The sequence below is a fragment of the Canis lupus genome, chromosome 29, assembly GCF_003254725.2.
Source record: "Canis lupus dingo isolate Sandy chromosome 29, ASM325472v2, whole genome shotgun sequence".
Classification (NCBI taxonomy): Eukaryota; Metazoa; Chordata; class Mammalia; order Carnivora; family Canidae; genus Canis; species Canis lupus.
This window is the reverse complement of record NC_064271.1, coordinates 17,942,938-17,956,095: the sequence shown is the minus strand read 5'-3', so window position 1 is coordinate 17,956,095 and position 13,158 is coordinate 17,942,938.

Genomic DNA, 13,158 nt, shown 5'->3' with positions numbered 1-13,158 from the left:
TTTTTAAAAGATTTTATTTATTTGTTTGACAGAGAGAGCAAGCAAGCACAAGCAAGGAGAGTGGCAGAGGGAGAGGGAGAAGAGGGTTCTCTGCTGAGCAGGGAGCCCAACATGAGGCTTGACCCCAGGTCTCTAGGATCATGACCTGAGCCAAAGGCAGACATTTAACCAACTGAGCCACCCAGGGACCCCAACTGAGGTGGCTTTAATGCCTTAGTAGCCTATATAAGCAAACCAAAATTGAAGCCTGAAATTCCTCAAGGTTGAGGAATCAAAACCTAAGGACAACCAATCACAAACAGCCAAATGGGCTTTCCCAAATAAGGCAACTGCTTAAGCTACAGCCAATCAAATAATTTCCTTGCTTTGCTTCCTCATCATCTCTTTCCCCTGGCTCCTGTTGCTGGAGCACTTCCAACCGCTTCCAGTTGGCACTACCCAACTCCAATTTGATTTTCTTCAAATAAACTCTTCAAATGCTCAAAAAGCCTCAGTTTAACAATTTTGCAAATGTATATAACCTCCCTGGGGGAATGAAACACGAAATAAGCGAGATGGGGGAAAGGCACTGACCTGAGTAACTTTGGAAATTAATAGGCTGTAGGACCAAAGGCAAAGAGACTTCTACAAAAGCACTATAGTTTAATTAATAAAGTTATTTCCCATAGGGATGCAGGTTATTAGTTCTGAAACCTGAGTAGATACTTGAACAGACACTTCACCAAAGACGATATATGGTAAGCAACTCAACACATAAAGTGATGTTCAATATCACTAGCTATAAGGGAAATGCATCACAGCACAAACATTAGAATGGCCCAAATTAAATTTACTCTCCAGGGGTGCCTGGGGGGCCCAGTCGGTTAAACATCTGACTCTTGATTTTAGCTCCGGTGATGATCTCAAGGTCGTGAGACTGAGCCTCACATGGGGCTCCACACTTAGCACAGAGTCTGCTTCTGATTCTTTCTCCTTCTCCCTCTGCCCCTCCTGCTTGTGCTCTCTCTCTCAAATAAGTAAGTCTTTAAAAATAAATAATAGGGATGTCTGGGTGGCTCAGTTGGTTAAACATCTGTCTTTGGCTCAGGTCACAATCCAGGGCCCTGGAATTGAGCCCGGCGTGGGGCTCCCTGTTCAGCGGGGAGTCTGCTACTCCCTTTTCCTCTGCCCCTCCTCCTTTACTCATGCTCTCTCTCTCTCTCTCTCTCTCTCTCTCTTTCTCAAATAAATAAATAAAATCTTTTAAAAATGGGACATCTGGGTGGCTCAGCGGTTGAGTGTCTGGCTTTAGCTCAGGGCGTGATACCAGTTCAGGCATCGAGTCCCACATCAGGCTCCCTGTGAGGACCCTGTGTCTCCCTCCGCCTATGTCTCTGCCTCTCTCTATGTCTCTTATGAATAAATAAACAAAATATAAAAATAAATAAGTAAAGGCTGCTTTTCAAAAAAATCTTAAAAAAAATAAAGTATACAAATAAACAAATAAAATTTTTCACCAAACCAAAGGGTGGTGAGAATACAAACCGGAACACTCCTACAGTGCTGGTGGGAATGCAAAATAATACAAGCACTCTGGAAAACTGTTTTCCGTAAGGTTAAACACAGACTTCACTGTATGCCAGTATTCCCTCTCTTGGATATTTACCCTAGAAGAATAAAACATTATGCTCACACACAAACCTATATGTAAATATTTATAGCAGCTCTATTACAATTGCCAAAATCTGGAAACAGCTTGAATATCCTTCACTGGATGAACGAATAAACAAACTGTGGTCCATCCATACAATGGGATACTACTCAGCAATAAAAAGAGGGGATTTTAAAATTTGATTTAATTTTAATTAGTGGAAATTTAACTTTAAAAACTGATATTTGATTTAGTTCTTGAAAAATTTTAAGGTATGTTTGGAACAACTTGGGTATATGAATATTCTTTTTCAACTGTGAATCTTATGAAATCTAAATACATGAAGTACATCTGATAAAATTTAACTTTCAAATCAAGATGTGTTGTAAATGTAAAATTATAATTGGATTTTGAGCACTCAGTCCAAATGAAGAATATAAAATATATTACTTTTATATGGATTGCATTTTACAATGATAAGATTTTGGATTTATTTGGTTCAATAAAAACATTATTAAAATTAAAAAATAATAATGACATAAAGAACCATGTAAGTTATCACATAGTGGATATAAGGATGTATGAAAGAATGAAACAATAGTAGTAAAACAGAGAGTGCTAAAGGGCTTTGGGAAGATACAAGAGATAAGAGAAGGATTTAGGAGGGAAGATGATTGCAGTTAGCCCACCACAATGACAGTGGTGCTGAACTGATTAATTTAGGCTCTGAGGTTCCACTCACCAAGTATTAAACTAATTTTTCTTTTAATAAATTGGCCTATGGAGATCATTGAGATTAGCATCTTTTTAAAGTTAATGAAGGGTAGGCTTCTAAATGTTTCTGTATGCTCTTTCAATAAATTGCAATGTTCCTTCAGAGGGAGAAATTGAATTAGGAGGTGATGAATTAACATCTTAAAGGTGTAAAACCAGTTTTCAAGGTCAATGCTATATGTGAGGTTGGTGGGTCAAATTTTGCTAATTTAAGAGAAGGGAGTTTAGGTTCCTTTATGACTTAACATCATATGCATTTTCATTGTTTGGAGGCATCCCTCTATCTTTTTATTTTCCTAGAATGAAGCCTTTATGCTTTTGGGTGAAGTAAACACGGTAGTGTGGTCTGGTCTTAGAATCCCTTCCTGTCCATGCTTGACCCAGAATAGCATTCTGATACTTCATTTATTATTACAGACATTCTTTGCCAGTATATAGTGTATACAATGAGATTCAAAATTCAAATCAAATTTTAAAATGGGTGTTCTTGTCTGTTTCTCTGTAATAATAAAAAAAATTTCCTTCAGATACATGTTTTTTTAATCAGTGATTGAATCTCTCTCACTTTTCCAGATTCTGATAGAAGACAATCTGTGTCCCAGTTAATAGTGCTGGGAAAAATACAAGGACAGAAGAGAGTCAAGTAATGGGTTTAGTATTTATTAGCCTTTTCTTCTGTATAACTAAATAATGGCTCTGAGTCACTGTTCTCTTCAATGCTTCTCAGATCAGGACAGGGTTGAGGAAGACTGTAAGACATATGAAGGAATCTGAATATGATTTATTTATGCACATGTAAGGTGACCCTCCCTCCCACTCTCCTGATTACTCATGCCACATGAAAAATTTGCTAGTTGTTTCTATTTCTCCTTATAGAAAGGACTTAACCAAACACACAGATTCCAAGAATAATTTGGTCAAGATATACTTTTTTTCTTTTAGTTTTTTAATATCAGTAATAGGTTTCATTTGATTTTATGAGAACATTTAAACATTGCTATGATGCATGAAGCTATTTCTGTACTTTGTGTCATTATTACATTTTTAAGGTTATGTATTAAAAGTTAATGGTTTGTTTGGTTTTGGAAACTCAACTAACAATTAAGTGAAACTAATTAATCTGATAATAATGAAAAAGAAGATGACAGACTCAGATATTTGTATTGCTATTATTTTTTGAAGCAACAAAAGAGCCCCTTGTATATTTTTATACAAAGATTTTTAAAAATGAAGTATTAGACTGTCTGATATCTGGACCCCAAGCTCCTTTTCAAAACTCCTTATTCTCTTTCTCCAATTAAACCAGATGGTTCTGCTCATTATTCTCTAGAACTCTCATCTTGGTTGGCACTTTTACTCAAATCATTCCCCCAGTTAATATCACGCGCCACTCCACCTTGAAATCTACAAATCTTTGAAGCTTTGCACCAGTGGCACCTCTCTCTTTCTTCTGGATCTGCACCCATGGCTGCTACTCAGTAGTGTATACCAGGTGGCATCCATTCTGATTGGTTAGCTCTTTTTTTTTTTTAAGATTTTGTTTATTTATTCATGAGAGACGGAGAAAGAGAGGCAGAGACATAGGCGGAGGGAGAAGCAGGCTTCATGCAGGAAGCCTGATGTGGGACTTGATCCCAGGTCTCCAGGATCACCACCTGAGCCAAAGGCAGACCCTCAACCGTTAAGTCACCCAGGCGTCCCAGCTCTATATTTTTATTCACTGGAAATTATGCCATATCTATTTTTAATTTTTAAAATTTTACTTCTGCTGTCCATCATTAATTCAATGAGTATTCATTGAGCCTCTGTTCTACACTCTGGGGATAAATAGTGCATAAAAAAATCAACTCAGTGTTTCCCCTCATGGAGCTTATACTATAGCAAGCTTTCATTCACATATTTGACCACATTCTAATTCTAATATATCTTGGTAATTATATTTATACAGGTATAGATCTTGTGACTTAACTATATTTCAAACACTTCTAGGATTGTCTCAATCATTGTGTCCGACATAATGTCCAGAATAGAGCTTACAAAAACAGAGTCAAAGAAACCTAGAGGAATCTTTGGAGATTAAAAAAAAAGGTTGAATTACAGAATAGAAAATTAACAGGGAGATAAATTGTCAAGCCTATAGTCACATGGTGAAGCATTCCAAGCAAACTGGTTGATTTGATAAACTTGAAGAAATCTCTGGTTCAAACTGTCATGAGAGTCTTTGCCAAACCATCTCCCTCATTTGCTGGTTTACATTTTTCCTCAGTAGTTTATTCAGTAACAGATTTTCAGAGGCATATTCTCAATGAATCTCTCTATTTTTACAAATGGGAAAATGAGCCAGAAGACAATTTGACAATTTGATTTGTTCAAGAACATATCAGCTGAATATAGACAAGCAACAGCAATAGCAGCAAAAATCTACATAAACTATAATTTGTTTTTTTACAGGGCAGGGAGCAGAAGCATAACTTGTACTGATGAAGAACAGAGGCAAACCTGATTAATCAAAACATAGTCATGAGGGACACCTGGGTGGCTCAGTGGTTGAGCATTTGCCTTTGGCTCAGCGCATAATCCTGAGTCCCGGGATCGAGTCCCCACATCGAGCTCCCTGCATGGAGCCTGCTTCTCCCTCTGCCTGTGTCTCTCATGGATAAATAAATAAAATCTTAAAAACAAAACAAAAAAACATAGTCATGAAATAAAATATAGTGCAAAAACAGATACATACAAAGCCATCTGACTTTGAAGTATAACACTCACAGATTTTAAAATTCATGATTTTAGCCAGTTTAGTACTTCTAGCCCAGGTAAGATGGCTTAGACTTTATTTCTCTCTGCTTTTTCTGACTTACTAATAGTTGTAAACCCCAGAAAGAATACACAGGCAACTGAAGGAAAGCCTGTAAGAGGAAGAAGAACTGGTTTGGGACCCCAACAACTGGAGGAATAACAAAGCTGTCTCCACCCAACGAGCAGCAGAAACTCACCCAGGTCTGGTGTTTTCTGATATCCAGTCTAGCAACAGAAGGAAGAGCTCAATAAGTTCATTCCTCCTCTGAATTGAAGATGAGTCCCACCAACACCACCAGACAAAAAAAACAAGAGCCTGGATAATTTAAGTGGCCATAAAAAGGGTTTAAATCTCAAACGCTCCAGATGTAGGAATTCACCCAAAAAGCTTAGCGATATGGTGACTTTTTTTTTTTTAATTGCATGGCCATAAAAAAAAATTAAAAAAAAATAAATCGCATGGCCATGATTCTTCTCACTGTATATCAGAAATACATTACTGTATTGGAGGTCATAGAGATGAGAATTCCACTTGTTTCCATATTTAAAAAATATTTTATTTATTTATTCATGAGAGACACAGAGAGAGAGAGAGAGGCAGAGACACAGGCAGAGGGAGAAGCAGGCTCCACGCAGGGAGCCCGATGCGGGAGTCGATCCCCGGTCTCCAGGATCACATCCCAGGCCAAAGGCGGAGCTAAACTGCTAAGCCACTGGGGCTGCCCTGTTTCCATATTTTAAGGTCTTATTTTTACACCCGCTTTACTTGGGGACATCGCTACAATATGTCATAATATTCAAAAACTATTGACTGACATGATCACTGACTGCTTGGCAGTGAAGGTTCTCCCCATTCTTTCAGGGTACTTCTACGTAGAACCCTGCCAACATAGCCAGCAAATTCTGGATTGTACTTATGTTGACTATTGTATTTCCAACATAATTATTTTTTGGAATTGATTTGTAGCATCACTAGGAAATTCTGGCATAGAACTCCACATTTTTTGTTGAGCCTACATTAAACTTTAATGAATATAATACAGGGAAATTGGCCTTGTGATTTAAGACAATAGCAGGAATCAAAATTTATGAGTTTACAGATGCTCTTTCAGTGAATATATGAAGACAAATGTTCCAAAATTTTAGGGGTGCTTGGGTGGCTCAGTTGGTTAAGTGTCTGCCTTCAGCTCAGGTCATGATCCCAGGGTCCTGGTATCAAGTCCCACATCAGGCTCCCTGTTCAGTGGGGAATCTGCTTCTCTCTCTGCCTGTTGCACCCCCTGCTGTGCTCTCTCTCACTCTGTATCTGTCAAATAAATAAATAAAATCTTAAAAAAAAATCCAGGGGATCCCTGTGTGGCTCAGCGGTTTAGTGCCTGCCTTTGGCCCAGGGTGTGATCCTGGAGTCCTGGGATCGAGTCCCGCATTGGGCTCCCTGCATGCAGCCTGCTTCTCCCTCTGCCTCTCTCTCTCTGTGTGTGTCTCTCATGAATAAATAAATAAAATCTTAAAAAAAAAGAAGAACCAACTTTAAAAAGATTACAAAATTTTGTATGTGAACTTCTGTTTATTTAAAAATACCTGTCCCTGTCTTTAACATTTTTCTATAATAAGACAAATTGTATGCTTCTGTTTTACCTAAGTAATCCTAGAATTGGGAATTTATGGAGTTTTTTTCCCCCCATGGATTGTTTTTATGCTTAGAACCAAAAAAGAAGAAATAAATGAAGAAAAAAGTGGCTAGAGTCTAGTGGAAAACATTATGCATAAATGAGTTAAACGATTTACCTTTGAGTCTTCTATTCATTAAGTTCCCTCTGAAAGTCATACTTGATATTTTCCCATTTAGTTAGGTTAATATCAAGTCATAATGTACTATTATCCTTCATTACCCATATGGCTAACCCTTATACTTGAAACTATCAAGATGATATGAACAGAATGCCTTTAGTTAAAACAGTCTCATGTCAGGCGAAAAGCCATTTTCCCCAAAGATCGGATTTGAGAAAATAGAGCAGAGGTGAGGCAATTTGGAGTTATTAAATATTTCAGACGCTAGATTTGAAATCCAAATGATCAGAGTCTCACTTTCTGCATTACACATATTTCAAAGTTAAGGGTGAAAGCAATTCAGCTTTCATGACAGATAAAATCAACTCAGCTTATTAGTTCTGATGAGACGTAGGATGAAAGGGTTAAAAATGATCAAAACAGGGACGCCTGGGTGGCTCAGTAGTTGAGTGTCTGCCTTCGGCCCAGGGCGTGATCCTAGAGACCCGAGATCGAGTCCCACATCAGGCTCCCTGCATGGAGCCTGCTTCTCCCTCTGCCTGTGTCTCTGCCTCTCTCTCTCTGTCTGTCATGAATAAATAAAATCTTAAAGAAAAAGTTTTTTTGTTTTTTTGTTTTTTTTTTTTTAAGATCAAAACAGAGGTGTCTGGGTGGCTCAGTCAGTTCAGTGTCCAACTCTTGATTTTGGCTCGGGTCATGATCTCAGGGTTGTGAGATCGAGCTCCACATTGGGTACTGGGTCTGGGGCCTTCTTAAGATCTTCCTCTGCCCCCCTCCCCCAACTTCTCTGTCTCTTAAAAAAAATCAAACAGATTTTGATAACAATGGTAATGAAAATTAGATTTTACTGACAGCTCATGGGACATTGACTTTCATTAAACTCTTCACATGTTTAAATAATTAGGAACCTTATAAAATAAGTCATAGGTTAATTCTCAGTTTATAGTGATGTTGAAACTAAGTTCAAAGAGTATACTCAAGGACATACAGCTTTAGGTGGCAAAGTTGGGTGTTGACCTTAGAGCCACCTAGCCTTGGAGTACATTATTCTGTCATCTCGGTGATGAAGCTGTAATGATTGATAACTTTATTGCTTTATCTACATTATTCATTCAACACTCCCTATGTGCCAGTCACTCCGTAGACATTATATTTTCCAAATCTAGAGAAGGTACAATTCAATCTGCTGTAGCTATGCAAATATAATGAGAATTAGAAACATTCAACAAAAGGAAATGATGATTTAGGGTAAAAGGAGACATATCAACCTGAATTACAGGTGTCCCAGTGTTTCACTGCATCTGTATCTTTGGGGAAAATCCCCAGCAGTGCAATTGCTGGGTCGTAGGGCAGATCTACTTTTAACTCTTTGAGGAACCTCCACACAGTTTTCCAGAGTGGCTGCACCCACTCACATTCCCACCAACAGTGCAAGAGAGGTCCCCTTTCTCCACATCCTCTCCAACATTTGTTGTTTCCTCTCTTGTTAATTTTCACCATTCTCACTGGTGTGAGGTGGTATCTCATTGTGGTTTTGAATTACAATTTCAGTATCAGTTGTGATTTATTTCTGGTTTTCTGGTAAATTTATCAAGGTCCAGGGCTCTCCTAAAAGATTGTCAAAGCCTTCTAGGATTAGTTGCTTGATCTTGACATTGTCTCAGGATTATCAGATTTGGGGTGCTGACTTATCCTAACCCAATTCTCAAGGACTAGAGTCCAAATTACAATTGTAGTTTTTAATTTATATAGAAAATTTTAATTGCCAAAAAAATAAGAATTTCCATTTCTGATTATCATTTTTTTCCTCTCTGCTGAAACACAAGATCTGAGGCCAAATTGATGGAAAGTTGTAAATTTAATCATGGAGCCTAGGCAGAGTCATTGCTCTGATTTGAGTCTTTGGTGACAGTATACTCCATCTCATGTATCCTATAGTCCATAGAAGAAAGTCAGACTTTGCATGAGTTTGTCAAAATACTTGTGATGCTGAGACACAAAGACAAAAAAGTGTCATTTGTTTCACCCCAAAGTTGGCTAACCAACCTCTCATTGAGATAGTCTTCCTGGGGTGCCTGGGTGGCTCAGCAGTTGGGTGTCTGCCTTTGGCTCAGGGCATGATCCTGGTCCCTGCATGGGGTCCCTGCGGGGAGCTTGCTTCTCCCTCTGTCTGTGTCTCTGCCTCTCTCTGTGTTTCTCATGAATAAATAAATAAAATCTTTTTAAAAAGGGATAGTCTTCCTAAAACTAAGTTAATACTCTTCCTACGGTAGTCAATTACTTGTTCAGTAATTACTCCATCAAATGCGATGCTACCATTTTATAATAATTAGTTGTAATCCCCCTTTATGATCATGAAATGCATAGAAAAGAAAGCCAAACTTCACCCATATTTTAAAATAAATACTTGGTTTAATATGTAGTATATTAATAACAAATTTGAGGTATGATAAGGACAACAGATCAGGAGACAATTGTCATTAAAAAGTTTATTTATAGTTCCCAACAGGAGGGGGCATACAATGTCACTAAGGGCCACACAGGGAAGCACCAAGGTTGGTCAGGAGGCAGAGGAAAAAGGGAGGTGGGAAACTGAGGCCAAGAGCCTTTATTGTAGTTTCCACAGGAAAGAACAGGCGAGGTTAGGTAAGCGGACTTAGGACTGGCTGGTTGGAAAAATTTCAGCAGACTCCAGAGCACAAGGGCTGCCCTTAGTTGCCTGGTACCTGGCCCTGGGGTGATTAGAGCAGGTGGATAGTGGCCTGAAGTGTGAGAGCCTCTAAAGGAGATGGTTGGGATGTAGCCTCTGAATTGACTGGTTTGTACTGGAAAAGTACGCCTTCAGGCAAACCGTCTACTACCTCTAGAGACTGGCTGATCCTGACAAGGGCAAAACCCAACAGGGTTGGCAAGACTCCAGATGTCAAAACGTTGAAATACAAAAAATGAAAAGCCATGATTAATACAACATTACACCCTTAATCTATTATAGGAACCTGATCTGAAATATATATTTCAATATACAGATGCTTAGGCATGACTGCACCAGGAGATGTAATGAAGGGATCTGATCTTTGCATGAAAACATAGAATCACCACAGAAATGACACGTGAGCAGAATGATGCTGGTGGGGGTTTTCATTTATACTTCTTGTGTATGTTTATTTTTCTTTTTTGAGATGAAAAAAATCCTAATTGGCATTGTAACCAGAGGACTGCCTTCCTCAAGTGGTGAATAGTCCTTAGAAAAAAATATAATCCCCCTCAATTTGCATGGTAATGACATTTCTTGAAATTTCAGTCTATATTTAAGAATAAACTGTTTAAAACCATTTTAAGATTGTATGTTAAATTGAGTTGGGTTCTAGACTTAGATAATTATAGCTTTTCTTTTATGTTTATGCCCATAGGGACATGGGAAGTAATGTCCAACATAAGAAAATTCTTGGTTTTTCCTATGCATGGCTATGACTAGCATGCTCAGCACCAGCCCATTAGATACAGTGGTACAGTCAGTTCTGTCAGAATGTGACATACTCCTAAAAACACCTGTCATGCAAAATTGTGCAATTAAAAAACCACAGGGCTTATGATGGAGGAAAATGGGAGTTAGAGGCACAAAATTCAAAAATTTTGTCAGCAATATGTTAAAAGCCAAGCAAAACATTGAAACCTAATAAAAATGGTAGCAAAATATTGTGTGTTCAGTGTTAGTAAATGTATAACTTCTAGGGTAAATATGGCACCTTACCTTGCAAAAGACCTGGAGTTTGCTTGGGAAGTAGAGATTGGAAGGGCTACAACTTGCAAGTTATTGTGAAGTGATCAAAGAGAGGTAATCTAAAAGCCTGAGGGGTGGGTGGGAATTGTAATATCCAATGTGGACAGGTATGACTCATTGTCCTCCTGTTGGTGATCTCTCTCAGTCTTCATTCCTGTGGTATGTCTTTTTGCCTTTGAGCTGTAGGTCTTTTGGAGCATGTGTTTATAGTAGATACCAAGCTCATCAAAATTGAAATTTTGATTCAATGTATATATAACCTTAGTCTTCAATTAATGTCCACTCATTGCTGGAATTTTTTTTTTTCCTCCAGATTTCTCATCTGCATTAGGAGCTTCACCTGGCAGCTAAAGACTAGAAATTGTAGTGACGTGGAAAACTCCTAAGCCTGGCAGTACTAACACCAATAGGATCCTTAGAAGTCTTGATGATTTCCATTAGGATCCTCTAGTGGTTTCTCCTTTGTAAGCACTACTTGGTGTTTTGAACTAGAATTCTTTTTTTTTTTTTTTTAAGATTTTATTTATTTATTCATTAGACACAGTGAGAGAGAGAGAGGCAGAGACACAGGCAGAGGGAGAAGCAGGCTCCATGCAGGGAGCCCAACATGGGACTCAATCCCGGGTCTCCAGGGTCACGCCCTGGGCCAAAGTGCGTGCTTAACCCCTGAGCCACCTGGGCTGCCCTTGAACTAGAATTCTTAAGCAGATTTAGGATGTTGCATAAGTGTTTTTGTTTTGTTTTATGTATAAAATTTTACAAATACAAAAGAATAATAAAACATAACCTTGTAGGATAACACATGGTGACCTGAAGTAGCTGGTAGATATTTGGAGTGTGTGTGCGTGCGTGTGTGTGTGTGTGTGTGTGTGTTATGGGGTGGAAAACTTTTCCCTTCTTCCATTCTAGGTTTTTTGGCTGGTCTGCTAAATAATTGACATAAGCAGAGTAACAGGGGAAAAACAAATTTCTTTTTTTTTTTTTTAAAGATTTTATTTATTCATGAGAGACACACAGAGAGAGAGAGAGAGGCAGAGACAAAGGCAGAGGGAAAAGCAGGCTTCATGCAGGGAGCCTGATGTGGGACTCGATCCCGGAACTCCAGGATCATACCCTGGGCTGAAGGCAGGTGCTAAACCACTGAGCCACCCAGGGATCCCCAACACATTTCATATGTACATGAGCCCCAATAAAATATTAGACTTCCCAGCAGTCAGGTAATTGAGATTTACATACTATCGTGAGTTAAAGAGAAGGAGATAGTCTGGAGGCGAAGTCTGAGGCTTCAAAGGGAAGGGAGATAATTCACAGGAAAATGAAAAGAGCAAATGTTTGATAAATTTTTGCCTTGCCATGCAGTTAAGTCTTTTTGGATATAAAAAGTTATCTCTGCTAATAGCTCTCTTCTTCTAACAGGCCACCTATCTAAAATCTTAAAAGCAGTTAATGGGCAGGTAAAAAGCTCTTCTTTACTCTGATGGGCCCTGATAGTCTTCAGCTCAAAATAATCCACATGTGAAATGTGTGAAGTGGCATTTTCTGGGGTGGTATATTCTGCTCCCTACCCAGTGCATGTGTATGTTGTGTGAACCCACACAATTGGGTTCATCTGGGTGCAGTTTTCTGCATTTACCTTAGTGTTTCCTGTGGATGAATTTTGCAAAAAGCAAACTCGAAATTCGCCTCTATGCTCAGATTGTTCCCTAGTATATTAATTGCCTTGGAACGAATTCACAGGTTTGAAACCAACATCATAGCTGAAGTGACTGCACATTCGATCATTGTTATAACAATAACATCCCACAAACCTTTTCCATGGCTCTCTAGGAATGAGAACCGCCACTGGCATATTTCTTCATAATTCCTGTTGGGGAAATGTTATCTCTAGAGTCTTTTTGTCCTGCTGACCTCATGTATTAGTTTAACTCATTAGTTTAACTCATTTACACTGCTCTCAGAGCTACTGATACATCCCAAGTTATATCAGAGCACAAAAAAAGGGGAAAATTAACTCCATTGTGAAAGACCAGAGAAACTTGAACAATGAAGATGAGATGAGTCATGAAGAATCAGTGAGCATTCTTCAGGCACCCTGAACAAAGGCCCTAAGGCATGATTTTATTGAACAGAGAGTAGCAAGGAGTTGAATTTGTTAGAATGTGGACTGTACAGAGGGAGTGGCAGGGAAGAGCTTGGGAAATTCTTTGCTATGCTAATAAGCTTGGACTTTATTCTTGGGTGATAGCCAACCATAAAGACTTGCAAGCTGAAGAAAGACGTGCTCCGTGTGCATTTGGAAAGATTAGCTATAGCAACAGACTGAGGCCATTCCTGCAGAGCTTGGTGGGATGATGCTCTCAGTCTACTGCAACCATCAGCAAAGGTT